The sequence below is a fragment of the Stenella coeruleoalba genome (assembly GCF_951394435.1).
Source record: "Stenella coeruleoalba genome assembly, chromosome: 7".
NCBI classification, from domain to species: Eukaryota; Metazoa; Chordata; class Mammalia; order Artiodactyla; family Delphinidae; genus Stenella; species Stenella coeruleoalba.
Window position 1 is genome coordinate 54,454,142 of NC_137153.1, and position 8,978 is coordinate 54,463,119.

Here is an 8,978-nt window from a genome sequence, read left to right on the forward strand (position 1 = left end):
ACATAGTTAAACTTTTATATGTATACCCACATGTGTACCCTGAATGATTGTTTGCTACAGACTTTGATATCTGTCCACGCCAAAAATTCTTAGGTGTGTTAGATTCTAAGACAGTACAACAAAAAGTATATACAGCCTCTCAAAATTCCGTTTCTCTGTGCCTATATATACACAGGATGAACAACTGTAGATCTAAGCAGCCGTCTGCTTTCACTAGGCTCTTCTGTGTTCTTTCCTGATCACTATAAATGTATACACTTTTGCCACTGACAGATAAAGGTGCAGTCTAGATCTCTCTCTCCATACAGAGAAGGTCCATGGTGTTTGTTCCACAGCACATCCCAGTGCAGATCTGGGAGGTCCCTGACCATCCTGGGGGTGATAATGTATGCTCCTTTATATGAGGCAAGCTATGCTTTACTTAGGTACTGAAGACCGAGGGTCTAAGGGTCCTACAGAAACTTCCAGTTAGATGCATTGGCTTGCTCTGGGGCCAAAGGCCCTGTGGTAATGGACTCCACTTGAAGCCTGACCTCCAGAGCACTTAGCAGTCAGACAAGCTGGCTTGGTTCTGTCTGTACTGAATTCAAAGGGGTGATTCTTCGCTTTAAGAGCCAAATGAGCTCAAGGATGGCAATTACAGGGAAGACAATAGACCCTCATGCAGATAGGAGAGAAGGAAAATGTTAAGGAGTTTGGCAGTCGCTTTGGTTAAGAAGTTATTTCACTTTGGTTAAGAAGTTATTTCACTTTGTTTTGTGTTTTACCCTCAGAGATTTAGTCTTCTTTTCTCCTCATGTATTCACCCAGGGCCTAACCTTAGGAAATTAACTTCTGCAGGCAATGAAAAGTATTTATCTTGAGGCAAATGGCATGTGATCTCTGTGGGCTCTTAGGTAGGAATCGGTTGGGAAAAGAACAATTTTCTGAAGCAGCAATGCCTGTGATAGATGATTAGATGCACAATAGCATTTAGTATGGGCTCTTATAAATCCATCTTCTAAAATTTCAGCCCCAAACTGGATGCTAATAGAATCTGCTACAGCATGACCCTTGAACTCAGCAAAGACAGGTGAGTCACTCCCTCTCCCACACTCCTCCCAGGTGCCCCAGATCATTGATAAAATCCGAGTTAACAAGGAAGGTGCCCTTAGCAGCTTCTGCTGGGAAGATGTCTGGAAGCACTGAGCTTCCTACCATCAGTGTAGACAGCTAACTAAAGCAGTGATGGAGACTTGATAAGACAATATTCTAGAAGCCACAGGGGGCATAAGCCATGGAGACAGGAGGAGCAGGAAGCAAGGCAACTGGTAATGTCAAGAGAACTGAGTGACAGAGTCCCCGGAAAGCAGCCATAATGGCAGAGCTCTTGGGAAGGGAGCAACTGACTTGTGAGGGTGTCAGATGACACAAAAACACAGGCACTCTACATGACCTTTCACATCTCAGTTCAGCTGGCTGAGAGGATGCACTGGCCACTCTCTGCCATTTGTTTCCTCACTCCTTGGCAAATAGCTCAACAATAACCCCCACCACCTGAGCGTACTGGGTATGTCACCCATTCCGTAAAGAAACAGGGATGATTGTGGCACAACAAAATGAGCAAAATGCCACTTCTTTTTGTTCATCACCCTTGCCACCCACTTCCCTTTAGAAATGATCCCAACTCTCTATTAATTTGTCTCTGGGGTGGGGGGGATGTTTAGCAGATTGAATTCTCCAAAGGTGCCCACAACAATATTTCTCATCCCACTTGTCCTTCTACAATATGATCTTGTCATTCTGCCATGGATGTGTTTGGGCTTGTGACTGCTTCAACCAAGAGGATAGGAGAATTGATCTTTGTGTGGCTTCCAAGGTTGAGTAATAAATGACAAAGGAAACACCTCTTGATGTGTGGCCAGGTGATTGGGAGGGTAAAGAGCCAGGTCAAGGACAGTTCCAAGAGGGATGCCCATTTTTCCTCATCGTGGCTAGGGTACCATATCTCCTCCGGTCTAAGATGTTACATATGCAAGAAGGATCATCAATTCAATGAAGGCATTTAGGAAACAAAAGAACCACCACTACCATGTTAAATGTGCCATCTATTATATGACGCATAAGAAACATTAAAATAGGAGACAAATGCACAAAATGCAAAGAAATATGGTAAGTCCTTCAGAATGTCTGGACGCTTTTCAGTACCGTCTAAAAGTACAGGGCAGGAAGGTTTCTGGATTTCACTTGTATGTGCAAGCAAGACAGGTTTATCTCCTAGGCACAGTGCCTATGGCCCACAATACATCTAGGGCTCTACAAAAATATTTTGATTTCTTTTTAAGTCAAAAGAAAAACAATTAACTTTTAGGCTGAATAAAATGTTTTAATATAAAATAGGAATATATTCATTTTTATACCAGCACACTCATAAAATATAATTTTTAATATGTAACCTATTCAATTTAAATACTTATAATAAATATTTAATATTTAACATGTTTTATCTAGGAAAGTCATTGAGCAGCTGCGTTGTCTTGATCACCTGCTAAAGAGGGTCCGACATGTACAAGCTTCGCTTTTCACCCTCTCAATACCCAGATCCCAGAAGGGATTTTTTTCCCGCTCAGTACTTCCCTGTTTGGAGTCTAGATGGCCCCACTGCTCTAAAGTTAGCTGCGTGAAGTTCTATGATTTACAAGGACTGTCCGATGCCTCCTGTGGAGCAGGCTGAAGTTACTTTTTGGTGGCGATAGGATTCTGTGTGCCCCGCTGGAGGCAGGCCTGGGATTTTTCATGGCTGTCATTCTTTTAAACCCTCAGTCCCCAAAGATAATCCATGGAGAGTAAAACCTGGCCATTTTACGCTATACTTGAATTACTGAGCATGCCAAGCCTGCATGAAAATTTTAAATGTCTAGGAAAATAAATAGGGTGCATAAAAAGATTTTATTGAAGTTCTCCAAATTGGAAAAAAACAGTAAATGGCTGCATTTTTTTTTTTTTTAAAGCATCAGAGGAAGTCCCTGCAATTCGTTAAGAGATCTCTTGGCTCCCCTGAAAATAATGGACTCATATAGTTAGGGACAAACTGGCAGGAAAAAATACAACTCCCTGAAGCTATTTCATACTTAGGGAGATAGCTTATAAAATTTTTGAGTGAAACACTAAATTTTCCACTTTCAGAATTCTTGGCCTAGTCTTTTAGACTAGATGATTGCTCATGAAACCACGGAAACGGTCTGAATCATTCAACTCTATTTTCTCTAGCTGCTTGGGATGGACATACATGCAAATATGTGTGAAGGGAAGCAGACGAAGCAAGGTGTGTTCTAAGAGCTTAAACCCCTACTCAGAGCATTCTTGGGACAGGAGGATCATTTCTTATATATCTGCTTTTAATTTGTGTCTTAACGTCCATAGAGGCTTCTTAACCCTTGACTTCCATCTTGGCCACTATGATTTACTCCAATAATATAAACTTCAAATTCCATATAAATAATAGACATGTTTTCTGTAATGTGAGTTACCAGCAAGACATGGGACCTCTTGCCTGAGAAGTAACACAGATGGAGGCTGAAGGGACAAGGCAGGAGTAGGAAGCAGCCTTGTACCACAGCGTTCCCTGTGGAGATGTGTGCCCAAGCACTGTTATCTTTGGGAAAAAATAAGAATCAACTAAACTTTCTCAAAATGTGCTCAGGTGAGAGGTTTAAATGCTCACAAACTGATGATTACATACTTATGTGAGTGATGGAAAATGAACTTTATTTTCCAGTCGAGGTGAGATTACTCAGTATTGCACATGGCATGGTAAGTTCTAAGGCCTTAGTAAAGATATTAAAACTATGAAAAGGTGTTTAAGTCAGCAATTGAAAGTGAGGGGAACACAGGTAAATGGTCTTTGTTTACCACAGGTGCACTGCTGGGAGTGGGTTGACAATTTACTTTGAAGCCCCCAAATAGTAAGTATGAATAAACAGCACATATGTTGTGTCAACCCTATTGTAAGTTTGTTACCTGCATTGATTGACCCACTTAATTCTCACAACAAGCCTACCAGGTTAGCTTCTATTATTATGCCCTTTTTACAGATGAGGAAACGGAGGCACAGAGAGGTTCAATAACTTGCCCAAATCCCATGCGAGCCATTTTCACTGCTCTCTTTAAGCACATTTCTGTCCTTTCATTCTATTTTCAATTAGAGACTACATCAATAAAAGGCAAATTACAATGTCTAAGTTTTAGATTAAGTGATGTACTACCATCACCTTCCAAAGCACAATAAAGTAGAACACTCTAAAAGTAATTATATAAAGAGGGCCGGGAATCTCGCTCAGTGATTGTTCTCTAAGTGCCTCTCATTGGGCCTGTTTGCCAAATGAGCTGAACTCCATTGGAAGCAAACAGAAGCCAATACTAGTCTTTCGAATAACTACCCCCACTCACTCTGCTCTGTGAAATCGTTCCCCTTGATACACGCTTGGATAGGTTCCACAGCTTTCTAGGCACTTTCTGGTGAGAAAAAGTTCTCCGGCAGTGTTAAATAATTAAATACCAATCAGTGTAATATCAAAACTGCAACCTTCATTTAATTTAATCTCCCCACCTCCCCTCCCCACCACAGCCCCCAACACTGGCCTATCTCAGGCAAAGAGAGGCATGGGTGACTTTTCATCCTGTTCAAGGTTTAGGTCCTAGGTAAGGGAAGACTTCAATGATCTTACTTGCTTGGGACATTGTACTCTGACAGCAGAACCTCCTGTGTGGTGCTTGTACCATAGTTGGCCTCTTTTTCACTGGGCTTTGGTGGTTTCCTTGGCCTTCTCTCTGCTGGGAGGGGTAGCTTCCCTAAGACAGACAATTCTGTCTGCCTGGCAGGCTGACTGCTCCCAGTCTTTGGGCTTCTGGTGAACCACCTGTGGCTGGGTCTCTTTGCCCCTTGTTTCATATGGTGCCCTTGGTGAATGCCTTTAAGATGGCTCACAATGGGGCCCGTTTAAGGCATCCACAACTAAACTCTGGGGAAACACATCCATTGGCAGCAGGCAGGCAGGCAGCATCAACCTGCATCTCACCCTTGGATTCCCCACAGTCCAAACAGTGACATGGGTGAGCAGGAGGTGAAAAACCCAAGGTGTGGGAACGGAGAGGGGAAAGTGTCACAGAGGAGCAAGAGAGAGGAAATCACACCGAATGAGTCTAAAACCTACAAACTATTCCAGAGCACAAAAAAGGACAGAATGCTTCCCTTTGTTTTATAAAGCCAGAATAAACAATACCTAAACATAACACAAATAACACCAAACAACAAGAAACACTCCAGGTCAATCTTACTTATGAATATAGACACAAAAAATCCTAAACACTAACAAACACAATTCAGCAGTATATTAAATAAATGATACACCAGAATCAAATAAAACATTTCTCAGGAATGTAAAGATGGCTAAGTATTAGGAAATCAGTCTATGTATGTGTTTATATATATAGTTGTTGGAACAGATGTACAGTTATTTCAAAGGATAATGACAAGATAGTAATAAAGTTCAATCCTGATTCCTTATTTTAAAATATATATATATTTTAGCAAACCAGGAATGTAAGGATCTTTCCTTAACACGAGGAAGAATATTTAACTTAAACCAATAGCCAGTCATTTTCTTAACAGCAAAGCAAGAACTAGCGGCATTCCTATTAGCAACAGGAATAAGATGAAGATTCCTTCTGTTCCCATTATTATGTACAGGCATACCTTGTTTTATTGCACTTCATTGTGCTTCACGGATACTATGTTTCTTACAAAATTAAGGTTTATGGTAACCCTGCACCAAGCAAGTCTAACAGCACCATCTTCCCAGAGCATTTGCTCACTTTGCATCTCTGTGTCACATTTTGCTAATTCTCTCAATATTTCACTTTTTCATTGTTATTTTGTTTGTTATGGTGATCTGTGATCAGTGATCTTTGATACTACTGCTACAACTTACTAAAGGCTCAGATGATGGTTAGCATTTTTTAGCAATAAAGTATTTTTTAAGGTATGTGCTTTTTTAATACATAATGCTATTGCACACTTAACAGACTACACTACAGTTATTTTATACAAAATAACTAAAATGTTTGTGTGACTCGCTTTATTGCCATATTTGCTTTATTGTGGTGGTCTGGAACCAAACCTGCAATATCTCCAAGGTATGCCTGTAATAATGTCTTTAAACAGTGCATTAATATTTGAAAAAGAAAAGAGATACAGTTATTTTAAGTGAAGAGATTACATAATAACTACAGGCAAATAAGTATCACATCCTATAACCTTAAAACTCCAAAGCATCTACTGAAAAACTGTCAAGATTTGATACAAATTTGATACTTGAGACAGGAACATAAATTAAAATATTGATTATAAGTGAGAATATATTTTAAATAGAAAAACAGCAAAAAAAGTCCTACTCACTATTTTAACAACAAGGCACACAAAAACCCTAGGGATAAGCTTATGTGCATGAGCTATATGAAAAGAATCACAAAATCTGCTCATGGGACAGAAAAGTAAAGAGATATATGATGTTACTGGATGGGAAAATGAATGTTGTAAAAATGTCAAATTAATTTATATGTCTAAATGCAATCCAAATCCAAGTGTCAATGAGATTTTAATAATATTTGACAGTGTAATGATAAAAGTCACCTAGAGGCAAAAATGCACATGAAATGCCAAAAAGACCACAAAAAGAAAGAATAATCAATGAACATCAGCTCTACCAGAAATAAATGTTAAGGCCATAATAAATAAAATAACATAGCTGAAATTTTAGGAAAAAATTAAATTAGATCGCTCCTAAGGGTAACACTAAAGTAAACTCCAGGTGGCTAAGTGAGCTCAAAACCCGAAAGTAGACAAAGAAACCAGTACCTTTGTCGTTCCTTTGCGAATAAGGACATTCCAAAACATTCCAAAAAGCTGTTGAAGGAAATACAAAAAGGAAAACTTAGAAGATTTAATGTAAAGGAAAATGTGAAATTTCTGTAAGTCAAAGAATATAATTATCAGAACCAAATGAAGACCTCTCCCCTCCCCCTCAACAAAACTGAGAAGAAAATTTGCTACAAATAAGACAGACAAGGTATTTGTATCTATCCATAATGAACTCAGAATTCATACACTTCATTAGAAAACATACTAAAATCTTCACAGAATAATGGATATAAGATATAAACAGTCCGAGGAACTCCGATAAAACAGAGTGAATATTCAACTTCAGTATTAATTTTTAAAAGGCTGAAAAAACAAAATACTGTCATCCCACCAAACTAGCTAATGCTAAAAACTGATACTATTCAGTGTTGGCTGACTGCGGGGTATGGCATTTTCATACCTCAATAGGATTTACAAATTATTGCAATCTTCACAGAGAAATGTAACCATAAAAATCAAGAGCCTTGAGGCTTCCCTGGTGGCGCAGTGGTTGCGAGTCCGCCTGCCGATCTAGGGTACGGGGGTTCGTTCCCCAGTTCGGGAAGATCACGCATGCCGCGGAGCGGCTGGGCCCGTGGGCCATGGCCGCTGAGCCTGCGCGTCCGGAGCCTGTGCTCCGCAACGGGAGAGACGACGGCATGAGAGGCCCGCGTACCGCAAAAAAAAAGAAAAAACAAGAGCCTTAAAATAGAATTTGATCCAGTAATTCCACTTCTAGGCATCTATCCTAAAAAAATATATTAAGAATGTACACAAAGATTTTTACAGGTAAGTTTATTACATCATTATTTTCCGCGGCGTTCTGCCTCCACTGGGTTCCACCTCCGCCGGGTTCCCCCTCCAACGGGTTCCCCCTCCAACGGGTTCCCCCTCCAACGGGTTCCGCCTCCAACGGGTTCCGCCCCACCAAACGTTCTGCTCCACCCACCCACCCCCCACCCCCGGCGCGGGTTCCACCTCCAAGGGTTCAACCAATCCCTGATCAAAAATGTTTTTTTTTTAATCCAGAAAGTTTCAAAACACAAAACTTAATTTTCCTCATATGGAGCAGTAAGCGGAAAACATGAAAGTGACGTGCTATGTAGGCACACCCCGGTGTAGCCTCCTTCCGGTTCACAGGTCATCGTCAGTCTCTCCTGAACGGGCGTGAGCGTTGAGCGCGTAACTTCTCATTCGTTGGCTATTTGTATTGTGTGCAATCTTTGTTTCTATGAAACAGTCTCCTAAAAGCAATTAAGTGGTCAAAGCAATCCCTCAAAGGCAAAGAGGGAAGGTGAAGCGTCATCTCTCAACGAGAAAATGGAAATCTTAGATGTTTTGAAAAGCGGCATTTCGCCTGTGGGAGTCGGCCTTGAGGTCAGAAGGAACGAATCAAGCATTCGCACAATAAAGCAGAAAGAAGCTGGAATTCGTGGAAGTGTTAGTGCTGCCGCTACAAGGGGAAAAAATTGTCTCCCTGGTTCCTGATAAAGAGCTTGCAAAGACTGAGAAAGCGTTAAATATGTGGTTAGAGGACAAGTCACAGAAGCATATCCCTGTTGATGGCAAAATGATGTGTGAAAAAGCACTTAGCCTCTGTGAGCCCTGCTGTGAGGGGCTGAGGAGAGCGAGCCTAAGGAGCAGAAGACTAGTAAGGGATGGCTGGCTAGCCACGCAAAGCGCTGCAGCCTCAAGAACTTAAAGATCACAGGAGAATCGCCATCCACTGATACCAAGGCAGCATCAGCGTTCCCAGAAGAGCTCAAGAAACTCGTAGAAGAGAAAGGCTACTTTCTGGAGCAAGTCTTCAATTGTGATGAAACAGGCTTGTTCTGGAAGTAGATGCCCCATCATACCTACATCCACAGGAGCGCCAAGCAGGCCCCGGCGTTCAAGGCCTGGAAAGATCGCCTTACTCTGGGTCTGGGTGGCAACGCAGCAGGCCACATGATCAAACCAGGCCTCGTTTGCAGGGCACACAATCTGCAGGCCCTTAAGCCCCAAAACAAAAATTGCCTGCCAGTGTTCTGGTAACACAAGA

At 41.2% G+C, this 8,978-nt stretch overlaps 1 long non-coding RNA gene across 1 annotated transcript in view; it reads right to left on the reverse strand.

Moving 5' to 3' along the window:
- Nucleotides 1-7,887, reverse strand: part of LOC307189614 — a 289,369-nt gene extending 281,482 nt beyond the window's left edge. The window contains exons 1-2 of the long non-coding RNA XR_013829226.1: nt 7,740-7,887; nt 6,896-6,943 (exon numbers count right to left, since the gene is read on the reverse strand). This is a non-coding gene — a long non-coding RNA (uncharacterized lncRNA). The remainder of the gene's footprint in view (nt 1-6,895; nt 6,944-7,739) is intronic.
- Nucleotides 7,888-8,978: the final 1,091 nt, after the last annotated feature.